The sequence below is a fragment of the Equus quagga genome, chromosome 9 (assembly GCF_021613505.1).
Source record: "Equus quagga isolate Etosha38 chromosome 9, UCLA_HA_Equagga_1.0, whole genome shotgun sequence".
NCBI lineage: Eukaryota > Metazoa > Chordata > Mammalia > Perissodactyla > Equidae > Equus > Equus quagga.
The window spans coordinates 62,450,929-62,476,255 of NC_060275.1; the positions used below are offsets into that span (position 1 = coordinate 62,450,929).

The 25,327-nt window shown below is 40.1% G+C and overlaps 1 long non-coding RNA gene across 2 annotated transcripts in view; it reads left to right on the plus strand.

Moving 5' to 3' along the window:
• LOC124244467 (uncharacterized) overlaps window positions 1-25,327 on the plus strand; it is a 155,061-nt gene that overhangs the window by 99,752 nt on the left and 29,982 nt on the right. Inside the window, exons 6-9 of one of the 2 annotated variants that reach the window (XR_006890011.1) lie at window positions 1,166-1,330; window positions 7,924-8,028; window positions 9,053-9,475; window positions 9,808-9,930. This is a non-coding gene — a long non-coding RNA (uncharacterized LOC124244467). The remainder of the gene's footprint in view (window positions 1-1,165; window positions 1,331-7,923; window positions 8,029-9,052; window positions 9,476-9,807; window positions 9,931-25,327) is intronic. The other variant, XR_006890012.1, reaches the window with a different exon arrangement.

Here is a 25,327-nt window from a genome sequence, read left to right on the forward strand (position 1 = left end):
TAGTTTTAGTAACTGAATCTTCTCTTTTTCATGGTGTGTCTAGCTAAAAGTGTGTCAGGTTCGTATATCTTATTGACCACACTTTAAATTGCTAATGTTTAAACTTATTTCATTTCCAACTCTTTTTGCTTTACTTCCTTGTATTATTGTTCATAATTTCTTGTTCATTTGCGATCTTTTTTCATTTGTCGTTTTGAGCATCTTGAACTTATTTACTTAGGAATATTTGTCAGTATTCTTTGTAGTTTAAATTTCATCAGGGTGACTTCTTCCTCCAGCGGCTGATTTTACTTGCTGTCTTTTTTAGCCTTTGGTTTCTGTATGTGGTTTTGAATTTTGATTTTCAGGCACACTGAGTGGGAGGACCTTGTTTTCTCATTCCGTGTGTGCCCACTTTCTCCTGGCTTTTTGGTTTTGTGGTCACCCCTGCCTGGTTCCCTGGGGCCCACATCCTGGTCAGGAGTGCGTGTTGCCCTTCCTGCCTTCTTAGACTCACTGCTGTCACCCGGAGCTCTAGGCGTTTGTGGCGGAAGTTCCACTCAGCTCACATTTGTGGCTGGTGGAGCCTCTCGCCATCTCCTGACTTGAAGGGGTACAACTGGCTGCAGCGCCCATCTTATGTTGACCCCTGGGCTCCGGGCTTCCTCTGCCTTTTTCTTCCTCTGGAGCTCAGTGGACTGAAGGTTTTAGCCTTGCTTGTCACTTTGTTTCTGATTTGCTGCAGGTTTACAAGGCTTATTCAGTGTATATTTTAAAGGCTTTGTTCTTTGTTTACAGCAAAGGGGTATCACAAAGCAAGGCTATTCCGTGCCATCTTGGCAGGAAGTTCTCTAGAGTGAACTTTTGGAAACTTAGCTTGCTCAAGTTTGGAGACCTCAGTATGGAACAAACCTCTTAAGAGATACTGTGTTCTAAGGAGATAGAAAATATTTATCTATGTTACCCATTTTTGAATGGAGTGTAAAATGTCAAATATTGTTCTAGAAAGAATTCAGATAGGTAAACCCTAAGATAAACTTACCAGACTTATTACTGTGCTAATATTCCCTGAGGCTTGTCTCTCTGGACTGCTGCTGTGCCTGTGTGTGTGAGAGAGAGAGGGAGGGAGGGAGAGAGGGAGAGAAGGAAAAGGAATATGCTTCTGATTATCTGATTTTTATTATAGCTGGACTGGCCACGGAAAGGACTCAAATTGAAGATATATCTAGGGAGGTGCCTGTTGATAACACTTCCGGTTTCAGACAACCCTGTGTGATACCCTTTGGACCCTGAATATTGGGACTTCCTGTGCTGTGCTCATAAGGCATTATGTAAGACACATGAGGGCACAGTAAGTACAGTTTTAACTGTAATTTGTTAAGATTTTACAATAAATAATAAGGGTAAGATGAAAAACCGAGGGGCGTGGGTGGCTCTCGACTCGACTAAAGCGGGCGGCGGGGGCTTGGAGGAGGGTGGGGAGCGGGGCCGCCTGTGCTCGTTTGTTCTGTAATCTTGGGCAGGTTACTTATCCCCTCGGTGTTTCCTTGTCTGTGACATGTGGGTGATAATGGTGAGAAAGCGTTTTTTTATCATAAGCATTAATAAATATCAGTTGAAAGTCTGTATGTAAAGGGATTATGGCTATGCCAGGTGCATATGAATACCCAGGTAACATTAGCTATTATTATTAATATAACTAAGCAGGAGCAATAATTTGTGCAGAAGTTATCAAAATGCATTCATTTGTAATTATTTATTAATTTGTTCAAACACCCACTACTAGGTATGATTAACATCGAGTAGCAACTGGGTGAATACATTTTAGCCTAGTGACACTTGTGAAGTAGTGGGAAATCAATGCAATGGTCAGACATTTGTATTTGATATTTTGGTGCTAAATTCACTTTAAATCCTCTGCAACACCCTAGAAGCGGCTAGAACTCAGCTCTGTGGGGCGTGCACTTCCTTCCACGAACACTATGTGAATGGCCATTTGTAATTCTTTAATGGCATCATCATGTTTCGTGTTAATTTACGTACGTTTCTTAGCCGTACAGTGGCCATAAGATTTATTGTTTAAACTGGAACAATTTTAGGAGTGAAAGGCAGTGCTATAAATAATTACGCCAGGATGGGAGGCGTAAGGCAGCACTACCCTTGGTTAGATAGGGCACGTGGCTACTTTAGTTGTCTCCCTTGCTAGAATGTCTGATGAGTCATCCTTATATTCTGAAAGTAACTTGATGATAATAGGTGATCAATAAATATTTTTTGAAAGAAATACCAAATAGCAACTGGACATAGGCAAACAGTGAATTATTTTTGCTGTTTATAAAGTCCTTTAATTTGAAGTATTGAAACTGTTCATTTGCTTTCCAAATAACACTCTAATTCATCTGTTTAATTAGGAGGTCAGTAAGACAAGTATCTGGCAATGTGCAGACACGAAATTCTACTAACCATGGAGGAAAGTCAAACTGACTAAGAGGATTAACTTGACATAGCAGTGTACTATTTCCAAATTTTCTGCAGAAATACAAATCATTTACATATACTTACCTGTCTTGTTTTTTTAAATGTAAAATACTATTTCGAAAGTTCTTTAATTAAAACTGCTTGAAATAACTTGTGTGTCATCTGATGCTATTCTTCCTTGGCTCGAAAATTGTTTTATTTCTTCAAAACTCAGCAAGGAGGCGTGTGGCTGATGTAACATTTGGAGCCCTCACATATCAGGGACAATCGGAATAATCCATGTATTTCATACTGTGCCAAGGATATCTGGTGAAATTTATATCAAAACAAGCATCCTATTTGTTTGGTTAGAATATGTCCTGCAAATTGACATGTGAAAGGATTACGTAAAACCTCCCTGGGTGTCTGTCTTTCTGAGTGTCAGCCTGTCTACCACCTATCTGTCTATGTATCTGTCTGTCTATGTATCTATCTATGTATCTGTCTGTCTATCTATCATCTGTCTACGTATCATCCATCTCCTTTGTATTGTATTTGATGGAGTATTGTATCTGATTCCTTTTTGTCTAGTGGCAATATCTTATATGGCCTGTTAAGTACCTTTTATATTTTTGCTTTATTATTTCTAAATCTAAGGGGAATCCACTTGTTGCTAAATTGTACTTTGAAACTTCTCTTCAGTGTAAAAAATTTTCATCTTTTTTCCAATACATAATAATATAAATTCAGGCTTTCTTGTTTTGTCTTTTTTTTAAAACAATCAGAGTTATTGAGATAATTACCAGGGACTAGCAATGCCGATCACTTTGATGGCCAGGAGAAAAGCTTCAGTAGCCAGATGATTTTAGTCTGACAAGCTGTGGGGCGTTGTTAGTTGTGAAATGCAAACCAGCCTCGCAGTGCTGAGGTCTCGTGCAGGAAGCCTTTGCTAAAGGACCAGTCGAAACTGTTTGTTTGTGTAATGTTCAGGGTATTACTGGGAACTAGGAATGATAAATTGTATTCACGCCCTACAAAATGAATGGAACGTTAGCGAATTTAGTGTAAGTCCCTGTCTTAAGGACATAAATACCATCTGACTGGAAGCAGACAGATAATGAGGAAGTGTTTTTGTTTGTTTTGGGTATTTTGGTATATGAAAGAAAAAGAAGGAGTTGTTGAGTTCGAGAAGTACGCTCACTCTAGTCGTGCAGCATTCTAGAAGGAGTAATGTGTAGATCGAGACTAATAGCCGTTGAACTTACGGGGTTTGAGGCTTCTTTGTACTTCAGAAACATGCTTTTGCAGTTCCCGGAGATGGATACTCACTGAGAGTCCACTGTGAGCTGGTCCCTGTAGACAAGGGTCAGTAACTCACACGTGCCGGAGTCAGGAAGCCTGCAGCCTCCTAAGGGAAGACATATCTGCAAATAAAAAATAGAGTACAGAGTGCTGAATGCTGTGGCAAAGACAAACACAGGTACGGTGAGTTTTAGGTAAGACACACCCACCCACTGGGAGCAGGAGGTAAGCAAGGAAGGCTTTTCTCAAGGGGAGGAAGTCCCTTTTAGTTGAGTCATGAAGGATGGGTAAGAACTAGAGAGGCTGAAAGAGGGAGAGGTGGGCGGTGGGAGGGTGTTCCTAGCTTGAGGGGCCAGCGGCAGTGTGGGCTGAGAAGCAGCAGGCACGTGGTGTTCCGGAGGACTGCAAGGCCTGTGGACTGACTGGAGCAGGAGATCGGAGGCGGTCAGAGTCAACAGGAGTACAGGCAGAAGATGAATTCAGGACATTTCAGTGGCCCGCCCAGTGGCGCTTCGGTGGCCTGGGGTTCACGGGATGGAGGTAATTGATTATTATCCAGTAAGGGATGGAGATTATGGCCTGTCGGGGGTGTATTTGTCAGGGTTCTCCAGAGAAGCAGAACCAATAGGAGTCGTTGACAGTTCTGTGACAGTGTCTATTCACAATCTGTTCCTACTTGATAATGATCAATTAACATATACATATATATTATGTATATTTTGTATACAAGAAGAGAGAGATTGATTTGAAGGAGTTGACTCATGCAGTTGTTTGGGCTGACAAGTCTGAAATGGACAGGCAGATTGGCAGGCTGGAGACCCCGAAGAGACTTGTTGCAGTCTCGAGTCCAAAGGCATTCTGGAGCAGAATTCTCTCTTCCTGGGAAGAGGTCAGTCTTTTTTCTCATAAGGCCTTCAACTGATTGGATGAGGCCCAGCCACATTATGGAGGGTAATCTGCTTTATTCAAAGTCTACTGTTTAAATATTAATCACATCTAAAAAATACCTTACGGTACATCTCAGCAGCTGGAGGGCATAATCATGCATCACGCCTCTAGTTACATGTGCTGTTTCCTTATAATAACTTTTTTTATTCCTGCAAATTTAAATGTGGGCAGAAGTGACCAGGAGACCTGCTTGGTGTCTGTATTGGGGTTAGTGGGCCATTGTTTGTGTTCTCATTAGTGATCTCATGGGCTCTCATCATTTATTTGGATGTGAGTTTTGAGGTCTTCGTGTGGGTGTGGTTATGCATTTCCACATTACACTGTTAATGAAGTGACACAATGTGATACGTGCTTTGGTTTGATGCCAGGTTAGGTGTGGGTTGATGAACTCCAGGCCTTCAGTGAAATGTGTCAAGTGACAGTCTGGTCCCTGGTTGGTTTTAAGATGTTAAATATAAGTCTGTGTCAAGCTACAGAGCTGTTTCCTCAGGATGAGCCTCACTGGGAGGTGGGTGGTTAACATGGGGCTGAGGCCCGGCTTCCTGGGTCCAGGCTGGTTTCATCCCTTAGACCAGTTCCTTGAGAGCTGTGTGCTCTAACTGTCCCCAGAGCACATGCTGTCGCAGAGGTTGCTTGGACCAGACTTGGGAAGGCCTGCACCTGTCTCAAGTTATGTACGGATGCCGTTCTCAGCGTTTTTGGGTTGCGGTGGCATGCCTCCTGTGAAGAGGGTATATGATGTGTTCAAAGTTATTCTTAGTGGTTCTTCTGCTGGTCTCTGGACCAGCAGCATCAGCATCACCTGGGAGTTTGTTAGAAATGCAGATTCTTGTGCCCCACCCCAGACCTGCTGAATCAGACATTCTGGGTGGGGCTCAGCAAGCTATAGATTACCCAGCCCTCCAGGAGGGTCCCGTATACCCTCATGCCTAAGAACCACGATCCTCGGGAAATAGCTGCACGAGTCTGACCTATTAACAGTGCTGTAGTTAATTGATAGTGGCTGCTGCAGATTTCTTAAATATTTTAGTTTAATATTTAACATCACTGTTCCTCTCCAAACATGTTTTCTGCCTTTCTTCAGTATCATTTCACTTCCCGCTGCTAAAATCATTACTGCACCTCCTCACTTCGCTTACCTTGCCCTAAACCCTGAATGTTTAACCTTCTGTCTTTCTGTATTGGCACAAATTTCAATTCTCTCTTAAAGCCCACTTGGTTTCTAATTTAATGCTAATGTTTTTACCATGATTTTCACCCCTTGTTGGGATTTTCCCTTTTCTGAACTCCAGAAGCGCTCACCACCTACATAGGTGCTGTTTTCATGTGGGGCCCTCGCCGCTGGATTACCACAAGTGTCTGTTCAGTGTTGTTCCTGGTGTCTAATGGCATCTCCATGCAAATGGATTTTTTTGATCAAGAGTAAGAAAATATTTCAAATCCATATTACTAATTTAAGTTTCGAGGTGTTTGGGACATGTAATTGTTTTAAAGGATGCTCACATAGGATAACGAGAAAGATGTGCATTCGGGATGAGTTCCACATGGCACTGTCAGTTTGGGGCTTGTTGCCAATGACAGTGTCCATCTTCATTAGTTGAATTTAATGGTTTAGTACAGTAATCAATTTAATACATCTGCGGCTGCATGCACTGTGGAGAGAAAGGGGTTCAGTCGTGTTTGAGTTCAGTGATTAAAATCATGTTTGAATTTTGTGTGAAATATCAATAGCATCCTTTACTTTGCATGTTACCCTTAGGATGATACAGTGACATTTCCCGTCAGCCCAGCAAACTAGCGCTGGCAGGTTAAGCACGGGAAACGCCAGACTAATGGAGAGTTTGGTGCTTTCTGAACATCTGCTTTTGAGACAGTGATTTCATATCTTGAATATCTAGTAATTTTTAGAGGCTGATAATATGTCAATGTATGTCTTCCTAGACTAATACTTTTATGTTTCTTCATAGAATTTAAAAAATACTTATTAATATTTTTCAATGTACAATCACATAGTTAAAAAATCAAATAATATTGATAGGTATGAAAATAAGAAGTAAATTCTCTGCCGTAGTCACTCACCCACACACTAAACCCCCAAATCTTTTCCTAAAGGTGTGACCACTGTTTACGTTTTCTTGTTTTGATTCATATTTATATATGAATCAAAAACAAAAAGAGAAAGCTGAAAAACTCAAACTCTATATGCACATAGACATACATGATACACACATACATGCACACGCGTATCTCAAAGGGGCCCACACTCTCTTTCTTGTTCTATATCTTGCTTTTTTTGCGCTCAAGCGTGTGTATCCTGGAGATGCAGTTGTCATTAGTTTCAGTGGTGCATGGTATTCCATTCTGTGCTGAACTATGATTTATTTGAACAGTGCTCTTCTGTATACATTTAGATGATTTTTACTTTTTGACATGACACGCCATGTTACAACCAATGGTCTTATTCACATATCTTGTATGCTTTTGCAGTTGATTAATAGACAAAATCTTATCAGTAGAATTGTACTAAAGAGTGTGTGCGTTTGACATTTTGATGAGCTGTTCGTATCATCCTCCAAAGAGGGCAGCCCAGTTCAGGCTTCTCTGACAGCGGCTGTGAGAGTGACTCTTTTCGTTAGGTTTTATTACACATCTTATGTCTTTGTGTACTAAACTCTGCCGGTGGATGAGCTTCTGTTCACCGCGCCGGGCTCCCAGTGCTGCTGCAGCCTTGCAGCCGGGCCCTGCCCCGCCCCGCCCCGGTGGTCTCCCTGATGCACCGTGCTTCCCACAGCGTCCAGCACACAGGCAGGTGCCATTTTGGGTGCCATTTGCTAGCCTTTTCCACCCACCACCTTTAGAATTGACTGGCAAAGTGTAGGCACATGATAATTGGGGAAACTAAGCATTTTTTTAAAGATAGTCATAGATATTTGGTGATTCATAGATATTTGGTGTGTATGTTGGTGTTCTAGGCACAAAACCCCAAACTATATGTAGGCTGTAAAATTTCAAATTTCCTACATAAAAATGCAAGTTTCCCAAATAAAAAAAGAAATTTTATTTGACTATATGAGAATAAACTATGTGGTGTCTGTGTATATAAAATATCTGATACTGAATAAACGTTAGGTTCCAGTCTTCTCCCCCTGAACCTCTTAAAATCTGTGAATCTACATCTAATTAGTGAATCATGAACTTTGAGAAATAGAAATATGAGACATTATTTATTCTCTACAGGATCTTAGAATGTGGCCGCGTGAAAGAGAACTGACTGCCGTGGAGGAGCGGAGGCAGCCGGTGCTCTCGGGCCAGTGCTCTCGGGCTGCTCAGCCTTCGGAGAAGGTGGGATCATTGCGCAGAGCTCGCGTTTGGCCTTAAAGGATGAAGAGCATCTAAGATGTCCATGTTTAATGCTTTATTTAATTTATTTAGTAACTAAAAATATTTATTTAATGCTGTTTTAGCAAACAGCTCTTAAATCCAGCCTGGTAAAATGCAATATGAGGGAATACAACTTAACTGCATTGTCACATCTGGGTACTCTCTCTGGGCAGCTGACCTTGAGAGAGAAGGAAGTTGAAGGGTCCCAGAGGGATCGTCCGGGCTGAGGAGGCAGCATGAGCAAAGGGACAGGGTTGGAAGCACATTTTATCATATGTGATATGTGACCAGATTATAATGACCTGGTAAGTTTTGTAGAATGAGCCCTGGACTGGGGGCCAGAATATTTGGACATTAGTCTTTGGCTCTTGTGATAATTAGCTCTGTGACCAGGGACGAGTCCTTCCCCATCCTGGGGCTCAGCTTCTTTGTCTATAGAACCAGAGTCTTAGGTTAGAAGATATTTAAGGGTCTTTCCATTTCAATAAGTCTGGAATTTGGTACATAATGAGACAGTAAGATGACTGGGAGGTCAGCCTGACCAGGCTGAGAGGGTCTTGCCGGCAGAGCAGAGCGTGGTGTACTTGATGTTGTGGCTGCTGGATGTGGCACACCAACAGGAGGGGGCCGTTTTGGCTTCGATGAAGTCTTTTTAGTACTATCTTTAAGTAGATATTGAAAAAATGTTGAGGGTAGGATTATTTTAGTTCCTTGTCTTTCAGTAGTACTTCATTTATCATCTTGTTGCCCCACACATGTCTGATGACAGTTTGCATCAGCCAACAGAATTCATTTATATATAGAGGAAGCGTAGTAAGAAGATGTTATAAAGCTGTTTTAGATTTTGGTCCCTTTATTTTTCATATAAGTCTTAGCAAATACTGTTTTAAAACATACCTGGAATTTTGTTTTTATCCAGGTGTATTGAGGCTCACTGATCAAGAGACCACTGCCACTGAAGATCGTTTGTTACTCTCTTTTCCAGGAGGCCAGGGACATCACGCTGTGCCCAGGGATGCACCAGAGTTGGCCAGGAGGCAGCAGGAGCAAGGGAGAATGTGGGCACAAGCCTCATCGTGTTCTGTGGGAAGGAGTGGGCGAGGCAGGGGTTGCAGACTTAGCATCGGCTGGTTTGGATAATTTCGGTGGTCCGGCTCTAAGGGCCGTCTTAATGGTCTGCCTGCCCCGGGATGCTTCAGGGCAGAATAGTGTCCCAGAGTGCAGGTGCCTGGTAGAAAGACGTGAGAGGGGTGTGGACTCAGGCTTCATTGGTTTGCACATCAAGGGCGTGATCACAGACAAGTTGTTTGCTGCCTCTAGGAATGAGCTCACTCTGAGAGGGCCAGTCCCTCCTCTGTCCACAAGCCGCTAAATGTCAAAGCATCATAAAATACAGAACATAAAAAACGTGAGTAATACAAATACTATAGAGATGTCATTCAGAGACTGTAGCTATATTATTACTTGAACAAAATTGAGAGCATTTCCTCTCTGTCTGCATCTGAATTCCATGAGAGCAATGGCAAGTAATCTTTTCCTGTACTTTTATCTAGAAGGTTAATTTCATTTGTCTTTAGTTTGTATCCCACATTGAATCCGAGCAAAAAAGAATTTGAAAAGTGGACTTGAAACAGCAGGTGAAATTCAGATAGTGGTTTATCACTGGAGTTGTTAAACAGGCTTTCAGTGTTTCCTACAGTTCATGCAGCCAGTGGGTGTCACCCTCTGTTCTGATGGCAGAGGACCAGCAGGTGCCCGAAAGCCCTGGAGTGCTCCTGGAGTGCGGTCTGACGGTGAAGGGAAGGGTGGAGGCGTTGCCTGACAGTTCCAAGGTCATGGCTTGAAATCACCAAACACAAGTTGGTGGGTGAAAATCCTTTGTTTTGCTTCCTTGATTGGAATTCATAGACAGGGAAATGAAGACACTGATTAATTAGAAAACATCATTGTAACTTGTAGTATAAGTATATGATGCATCCATGGCCATCAGGAGGGAACAGAAATCAGGCCTTTTTGGTTATTTTCCCACCTCATAATCCTCTCTTCCGAAATGATGGATTTTAAGTTGGCAGATGGAGAGGTACCATAGCAAAGACTTATTTTATGTTCCTTAAACCATTATCTCCCCCTTTCAGAGCACTGGGTTTTATTCCTAAAGCTTTATTTTCAGTTTTCAGAGCTAAAGTTTGAAACCTGAGAAATCACAGTAATGGTTTTATTTTTCTCCATTCATGTCTATTTCCTTAAGAGTTCTGTCTGGGAGGATAAAAGGGCTCATTTTTCCTTTTTTTAAAAAATTAATTCTCTATTCATTAATAGTGGTGTGGATTTATGAGCTTTATGAAAGCGTTAGCCCAGACAGAGGCAGAGGATGTTAGAGCCGCAGGAGCTCTGGGGAACGTGGAGTCCAAGTGCTTCATTTCACAGACCGGCGCAGTCGGGGCCGGAGGCTCGCTGTCGTTTGTTCCAGTTTCGCAGCTCTTTATGGCAGGGTTGGCGTTTGGTCTTAGGTCACCAGACCCCAAATTCAGAATTCTTCCTGCTCTATCATATAGTATTAAATCCTTTTTTATTTGCAAAATTGTTCAAAGAATGAGGGCAGCATAGCATAAGAGAAATGTAAATTTATTTTGACGTGCAAAATTATCATCTTTCCTGTGTATGTCTACACATCTGTAATCTTGATCCATCCAAAAGACATATGCACATAAGGAGCTTGAGTAATTTAACTCTTAAGGAAGAGGTAATGTCATTTTTGTGAGGAATACGTTTCTTCTATCTAGGCAGAATTTCAATAGCAAATAAAGAAGGGTGAACCAAACACCCTAATCTACCAACTGAGTGACAGGCAGCATGTTCTGTATTCCTTTCTATATTTGAATGATACAGTGATTATAAAAATGCTTCAGGAGCTGTTGTGCTCACGTAATCAACTCTTTAAATACTATTTCTTGTTACTATTTCAGTTTTTGCAGTAGAACCTTTATGAGACGGAACTCATGTTGTTTTGAATTATGTAAATTCACGTGTCGAGTGGGTAAAGGGGGATGAAATTGGGGTAAAGAGCTACCCTAGAAAATTAGACCCGATTCAGTTCATTGTTTCACATGCAGCACAAGAGAGGCAGATAGGATGGGTTCCTGCTCTCCCACCCCCACCCGCTCTATGGAGCAGCGGCCATGCGGCCCCGCCTGTGGCCCCCAGACCTTGAGTGGCGTCAGCTGGCTTGTTGGAAACTCATAATCTCAGGCCCCACCCCAGACCTACTGACTCAAGATCTGCATTTTAACAAGAGGCCCAGGTGATTTGTATGCATGTTACAGTTTGAGAAGCACTGGGTTATAGTACCTTTTATCAGGATGCTACTTTATTAGTTGCACGAAGATATCCATGGTAACTTTCAGTGTGTCATCTACCAGGCCCAAAAATACTATTCTTGAACCTTGCATTCATGCCTTCATTCAGCAAATGTTTGTTGAGCTAGACTAGGTGCCAGACTATGTTCTGGGGATGAAGGGTAGTTAAGACATTGTCTCAGCAAGCTCATCAAGCAGGTGAGACCAATAGGATGGATGATGGCAGTCCAGTGCCAGAGGCCCAATAACAGAGATTAGCACAGGATATTTCCAGGCTTCAGAGGGTTACCCAACCTAGTGTGGGTGGAGTGGGGAGAAGGAAGTAGGATCAAAGAAAGCTTCCTGAGTTAACTCCTAAAGGATAAGTAGATGTGTATTTGTTTTCTAATGCTGCATAACAAATTACCACAAACTTAGTGGATTAAAACCCCCCTTTTCTGTTACCTCAGATTTTCTGTAGGTCAGGTGTCCAGGCTTAAAGGGATTCTCTGCTCAGGGTCTCAAAAGGTAAAATCAGAGTGTTGGCTTGGCTGAGTTCCTTTTGGAGCTCAGTGGTCTCTTCCAAGCTCATCTGATTTTCAGCAGAATTCAGTTTGTTGTGGTTGTAGGACTGAGGTTCCCGTTTTCTCTGGCTGTCAAACAGGGGCCACTCTTGGCTCCAAGAGGCTCTGCAGTTGTTTGCCACGTGGCCCTCTTACAGCATGCCATCACATTTTCAAGGCCAGCAGAGATTCTGGCTCCAATCAGTTGAGTTGGTGTCATATTGTGATACAATCAAGGGAGGGACTGTCCCATCACTTTTGCTGTATTCGGTGATCTAGAGGGAAGTGACAGGTTCCACCCCACTCAGGGGAGGGGATTCTATCAGGGGTCGTCTGAGAATCCTGCCCACAGCAAGGAAATTAGCTGGTGGAGGAGGGAGTGTGGATGAAAGAAACTACAGAGCGAGTTCAGGGAACTTTGGGTGGGAGGTAAAAAGAGCTTTAGAATATAAAATGATGAACTCCCTTTGGTAATTATTGAGTTTCGGGAGCTTGTAGAGGGTCTGGATGAAGCTGTGCAGTGGGACTTTGGATCCACTTGTTTGAAACTTGACGGAGGGAGGTGGAGATCCATCAGTCATCATGCTGTGAGATTGAAAGTGGACTGAATGGCGTAGGGTGCGTGGGTAGGCTGTGGCCAGATGGAAGCCCTGGAAGAGCAGCAGTGACGGTCGAGCACGGGAAGAGGCCTGGGCAGGGAAGGCAAAGGTGAGCCCAAGGCTGCGACGCAGGGGAAGAGCGAGGGCAGTGTCGTCACAGTCAGGCCGTGAGAATGCGATGAGGAGGAGGGAACGGCAGAGGACGCCCTCTAATCAGCCACTCAGCAGAGAGTCAGTGCCTAGCAAATGATGGGTAGTCAGCGCCCAACCATTGGATGTTGTATTTTATTTGCACCCTTAAAACTCAGCAGAGTTCCTGGCGTATAATAATTGCTCAATAAATGTTTTTTAAATAGGTAATTAATTCAGTTAGGGTTTTAAGGTTCTTCTTTACTCTCTCCTCAGAATTCTTCTTTGATCAGAGATTTGTTCATTTGAGATGATTTTTCATTTGGTAAACACAAGTAGGCCAGCTAACAGTTTCTATTGAATCTGGATACAGTCTTAACAATTTGAAACCTGGCAACATACCTGTGATAGCTACCACGGAGAGTCTACCACGTGTGTGTAATAAGGCTTCACCCGAGGATCTCTAATCCTTAAAATGATCCAGGAAAGAAGTTATGATTATCTCCAAGTCACAGGTTAGGAAACTAAGGTTCAGAGAGGTTAAATCACTTGCCCAACGTCACACAGCTATAGGGGGAGCGGGGGTTTGAGCCCTCAGCTGTCTGGTTTTAAAACCTGTACAGAGACAGAACTCTCTTATTGTATATAAAACACTAAATAGCCTAGGAATCATATTAAAACATAAGGCTGTAATAAGAAAACAGTGTGGTACTGGTACTTGAATAGAGAGACAAACTAAAGAAACAGAAGAGAAAAGCCATAAGTAGGAGCAAATGCACATGGCAGTTTAGTATGTGGTTCACACGTCTTAGACTGGTGGGGAGGACGAGGGCCATTCAGTAGGTGGTCTTGGGACAGGTGAATAGCCACCTGGGCAAAGATATTGTGTCTTTACTTCATACCATGTCCTGGGACAGATTCAGATTTATCAAAGATTTAAATGTAAGAAAGAAACCGTAAGTGTAACAGACATAAACAAAGGAGAAGGCTTTATGATCTGGGAGTGGAGAAGCATTTTCCAACTATTACTCAAATCTAAAAGCCATAAAAGAAAAGTTTGATAATTTCATTTTTTAAAATAAACAAACAACAAAAATTTCTGCATATTAAAGAAGATCATAAGAAAAGTAAAAAAGAGAAATCACAAACTGGGAGAAAATAGTTCATCTCATATTGTAGACAAAGGACTAATCTTCCTAATTTATCAAGACCAAAAGATGAATAATCATTCCAACAGAAAAGTGGACCAAAGATATAAAGAGACATTTCACAGAGAAGGAAATACAAATGGCTTTTAAATATGCAAAGTGATCTTTAACTTCCTCATAATGAAACAGATGTAAATTAAAACTATAGTGAGAGACCATTTTTCAGTCATCTTGGCAAGACTCCAAAAATTTGTTGGCAAGGCTATGTGGAAACAGGCCCTGGCCCGAGGCATTTGGCACTGTTGACGGGCACCTTGTGTGGGGCCCGCTGTGGTGGTATTTATCTGCAGGAAAACATGTCTGCTTGGGCCCGCACTTCCACTTCTGAAAAGTCATTCTGTGATCGCCTTGCACATATGCAAGATGAAATGTGTGCTCCTTTTTCACTGCAGCATTATATGATTGGAAAAAAGATTGGAAACAACCTAAACATCCAAAAATATGGAACCAGTTAAATAAATTATGAAATATCCATTCAGGGTAATACTGTGCAGCTGTGAAAACAAGAACAACAATGCTCTTTATAACCTGATGAAGATCTCCAAGGTATTTTGCTAAGTGAAAAGAGAGTCAGAAAACAGAATTATGATGTGCTACCTTTTGTGCATGAGAACAAACATAAGAATATATATTCACATTTCTTTGTATTCTTATAACAACCACTTTGCATGGGTGAGTTAGACTAACAGGGATCACTGGATGGGGGTACTATGAATTGGCGGATGGGGGAGGGCAGGTGGGAAAGTTGTCACTGGATTATTTGTTTGTATGTATATTTTTTTCCTTGAACCATATGAACTCAAAAGATAAAAGGAATTATATCTATAGAAAGATACCAAGCTGAGGCATCTCAAGGAATCTGTCGCGATCAATTCTCTATGGCTCTATGGGCAGGTGGCCGCCTGACGCAGCCATCTTCAAACTTGTTAGTTTGCTTACCCCGTCAGTAAAGAAACTTGATCACATATCTCCATATATGTGGATTTTTTGTTTATTTGAAAATTATATGACTTACTACTATACAAATTGTATTTTGTACCTTAAAGCCGTAGACTAAAAAAGAAACTAAAAAAGTGTATATAAAAATGAAATTAATAGTATTTATTTTAACAGTTAAAAATGAGTTTACTCTCATTAAAATATTAATATGAATGATTCTTTTTTGGAAACTCGATCCAGAGCTTTGTGTTGCCATTATCTGAAGTCTATTTATTTTATTTTAATGAGGTCATAATAGTTTATAACATTGTGAAATTACAGTTGTACATTATTATTAGTCACCATATGTATGTGCCCATTTACCCCTTTTGCCCACCCCCAAACTCACTTCCCCTCTGATTACCACTAATCTGTTCTCTTTGTCCATGTGTGTGTTTATTTTCCACATATGAGTGAACTCATAGGGTGTTTGTCTTTCTCTGTCTGGCTTATTTTGCTTAACATAACACCCTCAAGGTCCATCCATGTTGTTGTGAATGGGACAATTTTGTCTCTTTTATGGAAGAGTAGTATTCCATTGTGTATATACACCACATCTTCTTTATCCAGTCATCAGTCAGTGGGAACTTGCGTTGCTTCCACATCTTGGCAACTGTGAACGATGCTGTAATGAACATAGGGGTGCATGGGTCTCTTTGAATTATTGATTCCAGTTCTTTAGATAAATACGCAATAGAGGGATAACTGAGTCGTATGGTATTTCTATTTTTCACTTTTTAAGAAATCTCCATACTGTTTTCCATAGTGGCTGGACCAGTTTGCACTCCCACCAGAAGTGGATGAGGGTTCCCCTATTCTCCACAACCTCTCCAACATTTGTTATTTTTTGTCTTGGTGATTATAGCCATTTCAGCAGATGTAAGGTGATATTTTAGTGTAGTTTTGATTTGCATTTCCCTGATGATTAGTGATGTTGAATATCTTTTCATGTGTTTATTGGCCATCTGTATATCTTCTTTGGGAAAATGTTCATATCCTCTGCCCAGTTTTTGATCGATTGTTTGGTTTTTGTTGTTAAGTTGTGTGAGTTTTTTAATATATTTTGGAGATTAACCCCTTGTGGAATATATGATTTGCAAATATTTTCTCCCAGTTGTTGGGTTGTCTTTTCATTTTGTTCCTAGTTTCCTTTCCCTTGCGGAAACTCTTTAGTCTGATGAAGTCCCACTTGTTTATTTTTTCTTTTGTTTCCCTTGCCCAAGTAGACGTTATATTAAAAAAGATGTTCCTAAGTCTGATGTCAAAGAGTGTATTGCCTATATATTCTTCTAGAGTTTTATGGTTTCACGTCTTACCTTCAAGTCTTTAATCCATTGTGAGTTAATTTTCGTTTATGGCGTAAGATAATGGTCTACTTTCATTCTTTTGTATGTGGCTGTCCAGTTTCCCCAACACCATTTATTGAAGAGATTTCCTTTTCTCTGTTGTATGTTCTTTGCTCCTTTGTCAGAGATTAGCTGTCCGTAGATGTGTGGTTTTATTTCTGGGGCTTTCAATTCTGTTCCATTGATCTATGTGTCTGTTTTTGTACCAGTACCATGCTGTTTTGATTACTATAGCTTTGTGGTACATTTTGAAGTCAGGGATTATGATGCCTCCAGCTTTGTTCTTTTTTCTCAGGATTGCTTTAGCTATTTGAGGTCTTTTGTTTCCCCATGTGAATTTTAGGATTCTTTGTTCAATTTCCATGAAGAATCTCATTGGGATTTTGTTTGGGATTGCATTGAATCTGTAGATTGCTTTAGGTAGTATGGACATTCTACCTATGTTTATTCTTCCAATCCATGTGTTTGGAATATCTTTCCATTTCTTTATGTCATCATTGATTTATTTCAGTAATGTCTTATAGTTTTCATTGTATTGGTCTTTCACCTCCTTGTTTAAATTTATTCCTAGATATTTTATTCTTTTCATTGCAATTGTAAATGGGATTGTATTCTTGAGTTCTCCTTCCGTTAGTTCCTCATTAGAGTATAGAAATGCAACTGATTTTTGTAAGTTGATTTTGTACCCTGCAACTTTGCTGTAGTTGTTGATTATTTCTAATGGTTTTCTGATGGATTCTTTAGGGTTTTGTAGTATAAAATCATGTTGTCTGCAAACACTGAGAGTTTAACTTCTTCCTTGCCAATTTGGATACCTTTTATTTCTTTTTCCTGCTGAATTGCTCTGGTCAAAACCTCTAGTACTATGTTGAATGAGAGTGGCAAGAGTGGGCACCCTTGTCTTGTTCCTGTTGTCAGAGTGATGGCTTTCAGTTTTTCCCATTGAGTATGATGTTGGCTGTGGATTTGTCATCTGTGGCCTTCATTATGTTGAGATACTTTTCTTCTATACCCATTTTATTGAGAGGTTTTTATCACAAATGGATGTTGGATCTTACTGAATGCTTTCTCTGCATATATTGAGATGATCATGTGTTTTTTATTCCTCATTTTCTTAATGTGGTTATCACATTGATTGATTTGCGGATGTTGAACCATCCCTGCATCCCTACAAATCCCACTTGATCATGGTGTATGATCCTTTTAGTATATTGCTGTATTTGATTTGCCAATATTTTGTTGAGGATTTTTTCATCTATTTTCATCAGCGATATTGTTCTGTAATTTTCCTTCTTTGTGTTGTCCTCATCTGGCTTTGGGATCAGGGTGATGTTGGCCTCATAGAATGTGTTAGGAAATGTTCCATCTTCTTCAATTTTTTGGAATAGTTTGAGAAGGATAGGTGTTAAATCCTAGAATCCTTGGTAGAATTCTCCAGAGAAGCCATCTGGTCCTGGAATTTTATTTTTGGGGAGGTTTTTGATTATGGTTTCAATCTCTTTACTTGTGATTATTCTATTCAGATTCTTTATTTCTTCTTGATTCAGTTTTGAGAGGTTGTATGAGTGTAAGAATTTATCCATTTCTTCTAGATTGTCCAATTTATTGGCATATAGTTTTTCATAGTATTCTCTTATAATCCTTCACATTTCTGTGGTATCTGTTGTAATTTCTCCTCTTTCAGTTCTAATTTTATTTATTTGAGGCTTCTCTCTTTTTTTCCTAGTGAGTCTGGCTAAGAGTTTGTCAATATTGTTTATCTTCTTAAAGAATCAGCTCTTAGTTCTTTGATTCTTTCTGCTGGTTTTTTGGTTTTATTTCTGCTCTAACTTTTATTATTTCCCTCCTGCTACTGACTTTGGGCTTTATTTGTTCTTCTCTTTCTAGTTCTGTTAGGTGTACTTTAAGATTACTTATTTGAGATTTTTCTTATTTGTTAAGGTGGGCCTGATTACTATGAATTTCCCTCTTAGGACTGCTTTTGCTGCATCCCAAATGAATTGGTATGATATATTTTCACTGTTATGTGTCTTCAGATATATTTTGATTTCTTCCTTAATTTCCTCATTGATCTATTGGTTTTTCAGTAGCATCTTGTTCAGTCTCCACGTATTTGTCACTTTCTCAGCTATTTTCTTGTGGTTGATTTCTAGTTTCATAGCATTATGGTTAGAAAAGATGCCTGATATGATTTCAGTCTTCTTAAATCTGTTGAGGCTTGCCTTGTTTCCTGACATGTGGTCTGTCTTAGAGAATGTTCCATGTGCCCTTGGGAAGAATGTGTATTCTGCTGATTTTGGAGGGAGTGTTCTATTTACATCTATTAAGTCCATTTTGTCTAGTTTTTCATTTAGTTCCACTGTTTCCTGTTGCCTGTCTGTCTGGATGATCTATCCATTGATGAAATTGGGGTGTTAAGGTCCCCTACTATTATTGTGTTGTTGTTAATATCTTCTTTTAGGTTTGTTAATAGTTGCTTTATGTACTTTCGTGCTCCTGTGTTAGGTGCATATATATTTATAAGTGTTATGTCCTCTTGGTGGAGTGTCTCTTTTATCATTATATACTGCCCCTCTTTGTCTCTCTTTGTCTTTTTTATCTAGAAGTCTATTTTGTCTGGTATAAGTATGGCAATGTATGCTGTCATTTGTTTGCCATCATCTTGGAGTATTGTCTTCCATCCCTTCACTCTGAGCCTGTGTTTGTCTTTATAGCTGAGATGTGTTTCCTGGAGGCCGCATATTGTTGGGTCTTGTTTTTTAATCCATCCAACCATTCTGTTTTTTTTATTGGAGAATTCAATCCATTTACATTTAGAGTAATTAATGATATATGAGGGCTTAATGCTACCATTTTCTCACTTGTTTTCCGATTGTTGTGTATTTCCCTTGTTTCTTGTCCTTGCATATCCGACTGCCTGTTCAGTTTGGTGTTTCTTTATGACGGTTTTCTCTTTATTTATCATTTGTGTCTTTGTTCTGATTTTTTCTTTAGTGGTTACCATGAGGTTTGTATAAAAGATCTCATAGAAGAGATAGTCTTTTTTCTGATAGTCTCTTATTCTCTTAGTCTAAGCAGGTTCCATCCATTTCCTCTTTCCTATCTTAAGTTATTGTTGTCACAACTTATTCCATTTTGTGTTGTGAGTTTGTGATTAAAATGAAGTGATGTTTTCCTTCCCTTTATCTCTAATGTTGTAATTAATTGTTTGCTGAACTGTCCTGATAGAGAGCTGCAATTTTCTGATTTTGTCTGTCTACTTATCTCCTTGCTCAACAGTTCGTAAACATTTTTTTTTCAGGTATGAGGGTCTTCTTGATCATTTCTTGTAAGGGAGCGCATCTTTGGTTGAACTCCCTCAGCTTTTGTTTATCTGGGAAAGTTTTTATTTCTCCATCATATCCGAAGGATGGTTTCACTGGATAGAGTATTGTTGGCTCAAAGTTTTTGTCTTTCAGAATTTTGAATATGTCATTCCACTCTCTACTAGCCTGTGAAATTTCTGCTGAGAAATCTGCTGAGCCTGATGGGCATTCCTTTGTAGGTTATTTTCTTCCTTCTGTCTTGCTGCCCTTAGCATTTTTTCTGTCATTGGCTTTTGCTAGTTTTACTAATATATGCCTTGGAGAAGATCTTTTTACGTTGATGTAATTAGGAGTTCTGTTAGCTTCGTTTACATGTAATTCCAGTTCCTTTCTCAGGTTTGGGAAGTTTTCAGCTATTATTTCTTTGAACAATCTCTCTGCTCCTTTCTCCCTTATGCTCTTCTCCCTCCTGAGTCCCTATAATCCTTATATTGCATTTCCTAATTGAGTCAGATATTTCTCTGAGAATCTTCATTTCTTTTTAGTCTTAGTTCTATCTCCTCCTCCATCTGCAGGATTTCTGTATTTCTGTCCTCTAAATTACTGATTCTGTCCTCCATAATATCAGCTCTATTTTTTAAGGAATCCAGATTGGTTTTTATTTTGTTCCTTGTGTTTTTCATCTCCAACATTTTTGTTTGTTTTTTTTTAATAGTTTCAATCTCTTTTGTGAAGAATTCCCTCTGTTCCTTAATTTTATTCCTGAGATCGTTGAAGTGTCTTTTTGAGTTTTCCTATAACTCATTGAGTTTTTTTATGATAGCTATTTTAAATTCTCTGTCATTTAGACTGTAGGTTTCCATGCGTCCAAGATTGGTTTCTGGGTACTTGTCATCTTCCTTCTGGTCTGGAGTGTTAATCTACCTCTTTATGCTGTCTGATGGGGTGGATTTGTGCCTTTGCATAGTGGTAGTATCTGGTTGCAGCTTCCATCTGCTGCCCCTGGGGGTGGCAGGAGCTGTGTTTTCTGGGCCCACCACAATCCCTGGCAGATGTGCCTGTCTGTTGGAAGCTGTGCTGATAGGGCCTGTCTGTGTTTGCCCACTGGCCGCTGCTGATCTACACATGTATTTGCAGGTGCTCTGGTGCGGATCCCCTGCTTGGGCCCCCCAGCTGAGCTGGTGTGCTAGGTGAGAGGGAGAGGGGCACTTTCTTTTGCGTGTGTGATCCTGCTCTGCACTCACTGTCTGCCAGCTTGGGCTGCTCAGCTTGGTGTGGATGCCCACATGATTGCTTAGCTGCCTCAGTGTGGAACATTCACATGGGCTGGGAGTGAACTCTGAGTACAAGGACTCCTGCAGAGGGCTGACTTTCTCCCCTTCTGTCAGTGTTACACCCCAGCTGCTGGCAAGGTCCCGCACCCTAGATTGCTGCAGCTAGGGGAGGGAGAGGAGATCCCCTTACCTCCTTCTACTGCTTCCTGGGGTCCAGCAGCCCCACCTTCAGACATATGGCTGTGTGGATCTCTTGGACATCTAGTGTGTTGTGTGAATGTCCTCTGTTGGTTTATGAATGTTCTTTGTGTTGTATCTTAATGGGGAGAGACTAAGGGAAGTGCTCACTCTGCCGTGATGCTGATGTCTGAAGTCTGTTTTTTAGGTGTGGTTTTAATGGTTGTCTTGGCTAGGCTGACTGACCATCCTGGTTTGTCTGGAACCGAGGGATCCCCCAGGTGTGGACTTCAGTGCTGTGATCAGGTCACTCCTGGGCAAACTGGGATGGTCAGTCTCTCTAGTCTTGGTTTAAAAAGATACATCCCCAAAATATATAGAAATAAACTGAAAAAGTGATTGTTGTTCAGACTTACTAAATCATGATACTCATCTTTTGGCATCACCCATCAATTGTGTGAAGGCTTTTGTTTCAGCTGCTGTATTTTCATCTTCTCTGATGACAGTTTTTCTTGAGAACTAGTCAAAAGTATTGCGTGTTTATATTTCCAAAACTGAGTTCTGAGCTAACTGGAACCATTCGTTTGGAAGATTTTAAAACTGACAAATTCTGTTCTGCAATTTTTAAGTGTATAATTATTAAGAGTTTTTATAGGGGGCATACATTGTTTATGGCCACAAAATTATGTAAATGAAACACGTTTCTGGATACCCATTAACAAAAGCTCTTTGCTACTGTGAGACTCTTTCACAAAAGGAGTTATTCCCTTAGTCTTTGTTCAGTGGCCAGCTTTCCTTCAGGAGCTGCTGCCAGCGCATGCCTGGTCGTTGCATGCTCCATGGAGAGAAGCTCTGCCATCTTCTCTTGCTTGCTTGTGTTGTTCCTCATCTTCAGTCTGTGGTTTTTTTGCAGGAACCTTTGAAGTCATTTGTCCATTCTCTGGAGGTCAGTTTGGCTAAAATTAGCTCATGTGATCTTATCTGAGCCTTATAAACTGTAGTAGATCCCAGTAGGCTGAGAGCAGGGGTAGGATGGAGGGCTTGGCTGTGGTGTGGGATGTGCCTCCTCCATCAGCCAGCCCCTTGCATGACTGACAGACCCAAGGATCCTGTTAGGGAGGGGCCCTTGTCAACTTCAATAGTGACCGTTATTGAACGTTACTTATTTTTGTATTTTAGCCAATGAAGAATTAAGACAGTAATAAAGGATTCCTCCCACATCCAAATGAATTGTGCTGTGCCCATCTTGGGGTTTGCACACCCACCCAGAGGGCACTGGCTGCTTCATTTACAATGCTTTTCATGGCTTCGCTTCCTGCACACAGAAAAGTTAGTTTTTAGTGTTTCAAATGATTATTTAAAAATGTCGTCTAAGCACATTTTCTGTGTTCTAGGAGCAAGCTGAAGAGGAAGAGAAGCCCGGGGATGGTGTACCTCATTTGAGTCATGGTGACTACCACCACCCTTTATCCTCCAGTTCACAGTGAACAACTTTTAAATGAAACTTTTATTAGATATCTTTAGTTATTTTAGGTTTGTTAATTCAAGTCTATAATAATAGTATCATTTAGTGATAGTGTATTGAGTACTCTTCTGTAGATTTTATCCATGTCATCTGAGATTTTCAAATGTATGCATCAAGAAAAAAATCTGACACTCATCTCATTTGTTTGCGTTTTAAAAATGCTTTAAGTAAAACAAGTTCTGATTTGTAGACTTTCCCCATGAACAAGAAACTAAGATATGCTACTTAGTTTATTTATAGTTCTTTGCTTAAGCACTTCCCAGGTTGGGTTAATCCTGTAATGATTGCATTTGTGCTATTGTGTTGAAGTCATGTTTTAGAGGAGATTGTACATTTTCTCTAAGATGAATATCCCTCATTATGGTTATTAATACATTAAGAGGTTTTAGGTAACAATTTTTTTATATTCAACTGATTCTCTGATGCTTTAAATTCAAATCAACCATGCACATGCCATTCCCCTGGAATATGTATCCCATATATTTTGTGATTATTGCTGTAGGAGCAGGTAGCTATTAGTAAATTTTCTATAAAATGTATTTGAATGTCCAGTAATACCTGTGCTATTCTCCATGAGAAAGAGGAATTGAGAATTCTTCCCTAATGAACTGTTAAAGTGCCCAAAGTATTTGTTGATTAACTTTTTTTTCAATAATGGAACAACTGAAAATACCTTGAAAACATGACAAACAAGAGTTGAAGTTTTTAAAGACCATTGTATAATGCTTAGTCTTGGGACACAATGTGGAAAATAAAAGTTGTTTTTTATTATAAGCAAAATATACTGCTTTAAATTTCTTCTCTTCTCTTGCTGTCACTCTAGTCCCATCATGTTCTTTGCTGAAAAAGCAAAATAAAATTCAGTAATTTGATAATTATGTAACTTGATGCTTAGCTCCACTGAAACACACTTGCGTTACGCAATGCTGGAATTCTAGAAATGAATTTGGACTGTACCTGGCCCTCACAGCAGGCGTGTTTTCAAACAATGTTTTTGTCTTCTCGGAGAGACGTGGGGATTTAGTTTGTGGTGTTTCTCCCCTGCAGCTATATTTTCACACTAATGTAAATTGTTTTAGATTCTTTAATTCCATGGTTGAAGCATTTATTCTAGAAAAAGAAAAGCAGAGTTAGGCCAACAATTTAAAATGGAAAGTCCCAAAACTAAGATTTTTTTAGTGATTTAGTATTTATAGTTTTGTTATACCCACGTATTTGTTTATCTTAAATAGTTTTTCAGTTTTAATAGGAATTAACATTTTGCTGTTGTTCTCCTGTGATCAGACTTGTTTTTAGTTAGGGTCCATTCTCAGAAGTTTCACCCTGTGGTTTATTCTTCTCCAAATCTGATTCTACTGTCCTTGCTGTTTTCCCCAGCCCTGAACCTGGCGAAGTGTTTAGAAGAGGATGAGATTTGGTTTGTGTGTACAGATGCTACAAACTGCTAGTTGAAATACAAATGGAATTATTTAAGGGGCTTTTGCGGTAATTTGTATTTTTACCACTTTTAGTGAGACAAAGGAAACCATTCCCTAAAGTGCCTATTGTCCTAGTGCTGTAGCGGGGATTTTCCTCCTGTCGTGCCTCAGAATGGTTTAATCTTTTCTGTAGGCTGCTTGCAAAACAAAAGAGATTTAGTCACACACCTTATGTTTTAAAAATAATAACAAAAGAAAAACAAAAACTGTGTACACATAATATTTGTATGGGAACAGAAAATGGTATTGAAAGATAAACACTTAATTCTTAGTAGTAATTTTACAATAAGCAAGATATTCCCTTGAAAATCATTACAAAACAATTTGCTGAATGCCCAGTCTCTGCCACTAACACTGACCCCTGTGTTACAGAGGAGGAAACTTTGAGAGGCCATTTGACTTTTTTAGGGTAAACTTAGGTAGTTAGTGTTGGATCCAGGATTCGAACCCACATCTAGCAGGTTCTAAAACCTATGTGCTTTCTACTTTACCTGTGTTTCTTCTACTTTAACATTCTCCCTTCTTGGTTTTTTTTTTAAAAATTGGCACCTGAGCTAACAACTATTGCCAATCTTCTTTTTTTTCTGCCTTTTCTCCCCAAATCCCCCCAATACATAGTTGTATATTTAGTTGTGAGTCCTTCTAGTTGTGGCATGTGGGACAACGCCTCAGCATGGCCTGACCACTGGTGCCATGTCCATGCCCAGGATCCGAACCAGGAAAACCGTGGGCCCCCGAAGCGGAGAGTGTGAACTTAACCACTCGGCCGTGGGGGCCAGCCCCATAACATTCTCACTTCTTTGTGGCTGTTAAGACAAAGGTAGAGAAAACTGGCATCTTGCTTAGAAGTGAGATGGGAAAAGTAACTGCTAATAACTAAAGTATTACTGGTGACTAATACACCCCTCTGTGTCCTTGGGGACTGGCTGAACTGGATTTTTCCTGCCATAGTCATGCCCTGAGATTAATTTTTTTCTCTCTTTTGGAAACTCTCTGAGCTATATTATTCCTGCTGATTCAAAAAAATTAACAACTGTCTTAGATACCCCTAAGAGAAGACTTGTCTCTGTAAGTATTATTTATTAATAATTACGTATGATTGAAGTTACAGAATTAGTACTGTCAATCATTTGTAATCCCAGACCTCCATGTTTGAAGTCTCCAACATAATTTGTTGCGGCAGTGAGTCTTTGTAAACATAAAACAGTAAAGGAAATTATAAAGGAAAGTGAGATGTAAACACACCCAAATTAAACTCTGTACAGTAAAGAATGTCATAATGAACAAAATGGAGATAACAAACTAGCAAATATTTGCCACAACTACTACTGGCAGAAGGTCCA